Source organism: Haplochromis burtoni, unplaced genomic scaffold (genome assembly GCF_018398535.1).
Source record: "Haplochromis burtoni strain Fernald_Lab_line unplaced genomic scaffold, NCSU_Asbu1 Contig_724, whole genome shotgun sequence".
Classification (NCBI taxonomy): Eukaryota; Metazoa; Chordata; class Actinopteri; order Cichliformes; family Cichlidae; genus Haplochromis; species Haplochromis burtoni.
The window spans coordinates 54,191-61,964 of record NW_024583085.1 but is presented as its reverse complement, the minus strand read 5'-3'; the positions used below and the strand labels follow the sequence as shown (position 1 = coordinate 61,964).

The 7,774-nt window shown below is 42.1% G+C and overlaps 1 long non-coding RNA gene across 1 annotated transcript; it reads right to left on the bottom strand.

Annotated features, from left to right (window-relative positions):
* Window positions 1-1,182: 1,182 nt before the first annotated feature.
* On the bottom strand, window positions 1,183-7,429 carry LOC121812670. Its single transcript, XR_006053234.1, has 2 exons — window positions 1,616-7,429; window positions 1,183-1,247 (listed from the first exon to the last, which is right to left on the bottom strand). It is a non-coding gene; the product is annotated as an uncharacterized LOC121812670 (long non-coding RNA).
* Between the last annotated feature and the right edge of the window lie 345 nt (window positions 7,430-7,774).

Here is a 7,774-nt window from a genome sequence, read left to right as displayed (position 1 = left end):
CCGACCAGACACAGTTCAACCAGATATATCCTTCAAGAGGAAGTGGGTGAGGGAAACAATTGATAACAAGCATAATACAAAACACCACAGAGAAACAACCATTCTAGAAGCATTTAACAAGAGAAAGACGATAATGTTCGTCACTCATCACGATCAGAGTCTTCATCATCCGTTGGCGAGGAGGTGGGAAGTTGACTAGCCAATAAAGGCATCTGCAGGGCGAGATCCTTATCCTCCGGAGTGAGAGCTGTAACAATCAGTCTCTGGAAGAGGGATCGAATGCATGGAATACAACAGAACATCTTTGCCTGCCTGTCATTTCAGGGGAAAGGGCCAAGACATGTTTACTTAGCTTGTAAGTCTTCTAATAGAAGATGATGGGGCACAGAAACGTGGTCCAGTTCCCCCCACCTCGCCAAGGGCGTGTTCTAGGAGTTAAAGAGCAACAAAAAGTATCAGTGACACAACTTTAAATGAGCTTTCAGCGATTAAAACTATTGCAATGTAAAATGTAAATCTTAAAAACTCAAGCCAATATAAAAGCAAAATCATAAAAGATGTTAAAAATAGAAAAATAAAAATGTTTAGTTCAGTATGAAGAACACCCCCTTTTGTAACCAGCCGGCTTGTAGGTTGAGCGTTGGCTCCCTCAAGTGGTTGGTGATGCTGTTGCAGCTCCTTCTGACAGGTCCTTCTGCACCTCTCTCAAGGTTCTTCCTGGTTCGGTGGCAGCAGCGCACTGTGTGTAATGAAACCAGGTGTCACCTTTCCCTTCGAGCCTGACAGCGTGGGAGGTCCGCTCTGTTATGCGGTAAGGGCCTGTCCAGCGAGGCTCAGCCCACTTTCTCTTTGTGACTTTCAGGAGGACGTAGTCTACTCCAGGTGCAGCCGCCTCCTTCGCTCTTGCTGGTTTCTTTCAGCGACCTGTGAGGAATACTGGGCAACAAAACTGCGGAGCATGTTATAATATGTCCTCTGGATCGAGGTCGAATCAGCTTCATCCGACATTAACAGGCGAGAGGAGGGGCCAGGAAAAGGCCTGCCATGCTCCAACTCAAATGGAGTGTAACCAGAGGTTTGATTTACTGAGCATCTTATGGACATTAATGCAAGAGGCAATGCCTTAACCCAATCTAATTTGGTCTGTGCACAGATTTTAGCCAATTTAGTTTTTAGAGTTTGATTCATCCTTTCCACTTTCCCCTGGGATTGGGGGTGGTAAACTGAGCCAAACTTATGTTTCAAACCTAATGCGGCTTCAACCTCTGCAGATCGTGGTTCCTGAAATGTGAACCATTGTCCGCCTTATGACCTCGGGAAACCCATGCTGTGGTATATAATGATTAATCAGACACTTCACCACAGTTCCACTGTTTTCACTTGCTGTCGGCCAGGCTTCTGGCCAACCTGAAAATGCATCCACAGCCACCAGCAGGTACCTGTAACTACCTACTCTGTCCACCATGTCTGTGTAATCAATGATTATTTCTTTTCCTGGACAAAATGGAATGTCATCTGGAGGAACGGCTGTGCAAGAAAAGATTTTTCTTTTTTTGGCTGCAAAGCCCGAGAAAAACATCTGTATATTTGCTGTAATGCTGTTCAATACTGAAACCTATTTAGATTCAATTGATTACCCAACTGTTTCCTTTACCGTACGCTACATTTTATGCTATGGACACAATACTGTTTTATACAATTTAAAACAAAATATGTCAAGGGGACTGGAATTTCCCTTGATATGTGTATTATATGAATTAAATATCTCATAACATGTACAAAAACAAACATGACTTCTAAAATTTCTGAAACGGTCCCTTTTAACCGATTTCCATATAAGAGTAAACTAGCTAGCAATCAACTTTAAAGATATCAAGCTCAGACTGAAGACTATATTTTGATTTTAAAAACACTTTATAGCTTCCTTATAGCTGATGTTGTCTGTTTCTCTACTGGGGTTTCCTGGTTTATTACCACTAGGCTATGCTGTGCTCCCAGGCCTCTCTCTGCTCCGGCCTTAACTCACACCCATCCAGAAAAAGATGAGTCTTCACACCTCTTCTGCAGCCTTGCCTCACTCCTCCCTTCCTATCACTCTGTTTCCCCCCCTCCTGGTTTTATAGCTTAGCTCCAACACCCAGCTTTTTCCACTCGCCCTCTTCTCATCGTCATCCTTCATTTCTCTGCTTTGCCGCTCTCCTTTCTTCTCACTTTCTTCTCACTTTCTTCATTGCACTTACATATGTCTACACTTTTCTCTCTCCCCCTTTTTTCTGGAACAGGATACCATTGACATGGGTTCCAGTTCCAGAAACATCAAGATGAAAAGGCAAGGCGTAATCTGGCACAGCAAGGTCAGAGGCGACAGAAAGCTGTTGTTTTAACTGTATAAACGCCTGTTCTGCTTCTGTAGTCCATGATAGGGGAGCAGATAGGTTTCTCATGCCTTGTTCATTTACCAAAACGCGCAGAGGGGAGGTAAGGGCAACATAGTCTGGGACATAGGTCCTGCTGTAACCAGTCAGACCCAAAAATCACAACATGTCTTTTACATTTACAGGTTTTGGATGGTGCAAAATCGAGTTCCTGTGTTAGGCGAGTGTAACGCCATTGTTGGCCTCTAAATGTAAATGAGCTCTAAATCTGGACGTGATTCCTTTGGATTCCTTTATACATGTCATGCAGTCATGATCGTCAAGCCTGTCTGAGCCATCCCGTCGGTCAGAAGAACACAGCATATGGATCAATAAATGTCCTGGCGAATCATGTGTGCTGCTCGCTTTTATAGTGAGATTTGCATATGTTGTGTGGTTATGTCCGCTACAATGGTCGTGACCTGGTGATTGGTGTGTAGAATAGTGTCATGTGAGAGTGTAAGCTTCTCGCAGTCCCTTATCATGATAGCGCAAGCTGCTACTGCTCTCAGGCAGGCCGGCATTCCCACAGGCAGCACCTTTGAGTGGGGGAGGTCAGCACTCCCTTTAATGCATTTAAAGAGGCAGTCATTTCTCTGGACCACAGTATTCGAGGAGGCTTGTCTTTTTTTACAACAGTCACGCAGAATGTGGTCATGAAAAGAACAGTCTGGTATCCACTGTCTGCAATAGTTCACCATGCCTAATAAGGACAACATTTCCTTCTGTGTAGTGGGCCGAGGGACAGAGGTCACAGCTTTGACCCTGTCTGCAGTCATGGAACGTTTTCCGTGAGACAGTGTGAATCCCAAATATTGAACATAAGTCTGACAGTACTGCATTTTCTTTGCTGATGCTTTGTGGCCAGTCTGTTGGAGGTGCTGGAGAAGCATGTGTGTAGCAGTTTGACATAGTTTTTCACTTTCAGCACAGAGGAGGAGGTCATCCGTACAGCCCTGGATTCGAGGAGTGAAGCTGTCCAGGGTAGCACGGACCACCATTGAGAAAGCAGCAGTGCTGTCAACCATGCCTTGGGGCAAAGAGTCCAAGTGTACTCTTATTTCTATGTGTGAATGCAAATAACGGCTGTGTGTCTTCATGCACAGGTACTGAGAAAAAGGCAGAGCATAAATCCACCACAGTAAAATGTGTATGTAATGCATGTCAATATGCTGTGAACATCTGAAACGAGCGGCGGCAGAGACATGCTTGACTGCATTAATTTGCCTTAAGTCTTGTATGAAACGCTATACGCCAGGTTTGTTAGGCTTTGGCACAGGATTGACAGGAGTGTGGGCTTTATTACTCCTGTAGTCAATAAATCTCCTATCATGACATCTAGGGCTGCGGCTTTTTCGGCAGAAATGGGACATTGCTTGACATATACTGGCTTGTTGTGTTTTAATAGGTGTGTGTGATAAAGTGTACAGTCAATAAATCCTATATCATTCTCATTTTTTGACCATAATGTCATATTCTGGTATTCAGCTGGCAAAACCATTGTTTGACCTTCACTTGTGTGAGCAGTTATCATGTGGTTGAATCAGTGTGAGAGAAACAAAAATGTGGGTGGTTTCGCAGTTTCCCATAAACACACCCAGTGATTAAATTTAGCTTTGCGGCCTGCGTGCTTATCTGCTTCCTTTCTGTGTCTCCCCCTGCTCATCACATCTGCACCTGCTGCTGCTGAGTTGGCTTCTCCCTCTTTCTATTCTGCCAAATTATTCCTCAGTTACCACTACTCCCCTCATTCTTTCCCTTTTCTTCCATTCAGTAATCACCTATATTTATCAATCGGCAGAAAACTTGTCACAATTTGACTTTTCTAACCCCTAAATTTGTCATATCTTCACTGGTTTGTCAGACCAGTGTTTTTTTTTTTTTTTTTTTTTTTTTTTTTTGGCACAGTGTGTGACATAGAGTACCGGACAAAAAGGATGTTGAGTTCATTCTCTGCTGAGGGTCCAGCTGACACAGAGGATGTTCATTCTCCATCATGCATAAGGCAGAGAAAACATAAGCTGTTATCAGTGTCAGCAAACATTTCACCCTTTGTGTTAAATGAAATACAAAAATTCATTTTTGCTCTGGGTGTCTGCGGCTGCTGGAAAACTGAGCTAAATTTGCACCTCTAGCTTGTGGTTGCCAGTTACCTTGACTGGAAGAGCTCCGCTACTTTTATCTCTCCGTCCTCTGAAACTTCCTCGCTGTGCTGGAGCGGATGATCCTGCATACGTTAGTTTCTCACTTTCCTCTGAGACTTCTACATCAAAATTCAACTTTATCTTAACACTTTTAGCTTTCGTGGTAGTATCTGCACTGGCCTTCAGTTTTACTGACCTGTTTTCTGGCGATTATCGTTCGGGATAAGGGCTCCGGAAATAATTAGAATGCATTGAACTTCTTAAGTTGTAAACAAAGTCAGTCACGTAAGTACTTCCGCATGTTCTGGATATGTGATCATGGACGTCTTCACCGATTCGCGGACGTAGGTTACACGTAACCGGAAGTGGGAGGCGCACTGAGCCGTTATTTGAGACTTTATATTTTATTTTATTATTTTTGGCTTTACAGGTAATTTAGATTTTTTATCGGACCTGTCTGTGGTCTTTGAATAATTCTGACCCATGTTCAGTGATTTCCAGAGAGTTTATTCGTTAGTAGTGGATAACCTTTATTTGTGTAACGGCGGGTGTATGTTAAGCTTCGCTGCTTTAAACTTGCTGGAAAATCTTCACCTGTTCATGGGTGTAAGCTGTTTCTTCATTGCGTGTATGTGCGTTTGTAGGTGGGTTAACTTAACTTTTTGTTTGCTTATGGGGCCGGGTGGTCCAGGCCCGTAGCCACCTGTATCAACCCACTTAAGAGATTTATTTAATATCATTTTCATCACAATCACACTCTGCCGACTGAAGTGCCGGTCTTACTCAAACACAATCTATCTCTTCTATATTAAAATCCAGCCGAACATCAAACATTCAGCGTAGTCATTCAAATCCTTATTTATACTATTATAATCAACAAAACCAGCGTTTTTATTACGAGCTTGTATCATTATTTGCAAATCCCACAAAACACACTAAACAGGAAGCAAAAGTCCTCTGTGTAGTTCACAGCTCATTTGCATGTTCACACACAGTCTAAAAATAGCCCTCAGCGCCGCCGCTCCACGTTACACACAGGGTCACACAAAGCTCAGACAAGACTCTATTATTTTATATTACAAAGACGTCTTATATTTACAACCACTGACAGGCCTGACAGATTCAGCACCTAACAAATTTCGACAAATTTAATATAACGGGTCTCACCGAAGAAAGATAACTTTTTTGTAATCAATCAAACAGTATCTGTTACTTCTGGGAACAGTTTCTGTCCTAATTTCCCTACCAAACTACCCGAGCCTTCAACTCAATATCCAGGGACTCAAACCCAACATTTCTTTCATACTTTTTCAGCTGTTTTATTGATTTTAACAGGAGAATTTGGGCCAGCTGGGTTTCTGCCTCTGTTAGGCACTAACAGCTGGGGCGCTGCTTTAAAGGTGAGTCAGCACTGAAATATCCCTTCAGGTGTTACCAAGCTTCTACCAAACCGGAGTCTGGCGGGTACCTTGCCTAGAGCTTCCTGATAGGGGTGCTAGTTGGTTGTCACCTTGTTCACACGTCTCATTCACACTTCATACATTACCTGCAGTCACTCATTACCCTCCTTATGTATGTAATAAATGTGTAAAAAATTCTATGTGTGGTGTATTATTTTAACCAAAAGAGGAACCTAGTTCCTTTAATTGTGTAATCTGTGAACAACGGAGAACCAGACTGTCCTGCCCAGTGTTCCACAGCAAGCATTCAGCGTGTATTTATGTGTGTCAAATATCAAACAGAACATCAAAACATTTAAAACACTAAAATCATCGGGGTTTTAAGAAGAGATCCGTTTTCTCCTATTGATCAAAGGGACCCCTCCTTTGGACTCCAACCAGTACTTTTCCTTTTTAAGTTTTAGAGGATCTTTTCTAATAAAGTCCTCTGGGCCTTCCTAACCCTTCTGTAGTTTAGAGAATATTACTAAAAAATATTCTCAAGGCCTTTAACCTTTTAATTGTTTAGAAAGGCGTTACTAATAAACCCTTTCAAGGTCCCAGACCTGCACTGAGGTATGTATCCGACACCGGAGAGCAACCCGTCGGCTGCAACCGTGGTCAGACCTCAGTTCACTCTTATCTTTATTCACTTATTCACTTATTTCTTATTCACTTATCTCTTATTCACTTATCTCTTATTCACTTGTCTGATTCTCAACAAGCCTTAAGTAAGCCAGACAATTTTGGTTATGAATTACTAGGAGTTTGGACACTAAGTATTTTATAATGTTCAATATAGCAGAAATAAAAGGTCTGCTTACCTTGTTTTTGTGTGCGCGCAACTTTTTGTCCAAACTCTGTTCACTCAGACCACGGCCGATTGTCCTCCCGTCCGTTCCAGTTGACCTGGACCGGATCCTGTTCGTGACGCCAATTGAAGGATATAAAAAAAACAACAACAACTAGAATAATATTAAACACAGAGTGAACCCGTCTTCCTTCATTAAATAGGTTCTTTTAGATGTTAAGGAGGAATTGACTTAACCAGGCTGGCGGAGAATGAAGACAACCGGACACCTGCTGCAGATGGGGAATCAGTGAACTTTTATTGAGACAGAGACAACCTCTCAACACAGCTCACATCAGGAGATTCCAAAGATTTGCTGTGAGAGTGGATATATATATTGTCCAAAACTACAGGAAGAAGTGCTGCACTAGCAGAAAAACAACTCCATAAAAGGAAATCGGCCTTGGGTGTTCTAGCCTCTTCGCTTGCAGATATCTTGCACCTGCAGGATGAGGCGATCGCTTCTTATCGCTCTCAAGGCCAAAGTCGTGAGCACATTTTTATTACACAGTTGCACAGTAACTTTAAAGCTGAACAATGTTTAAAGCTGAATAATGTTTAATCAGATTATATTTTCTTCAGTTTTAAGTTTATTAGATTGATCAGTATTGCTGAACTATGAAATTTTTTTTTTTTGCATACAGGTATAACAGAATAGCTTTAGTGTAGTTGTTGTTTTAAACTTGAGTATGAACTTATACAAAATGCAGCAAGATATTAAAAAAAAACAGTTTTGTTGATTAAAAAACACTATATCGGATTCATATCGGTATCGGCAGATATCCAAATTATGATATCGGTATCGGTATCGGACATAAAAAAGTGGTATCGTGCCATCTCTACTCTCCACACAGTTCCCGTGAATGTAAAGTGGGGCCGGGTCTGCTCTGCCCTTCCTGAAGTCCAAGATAAGTTCTTTAGTTTTCG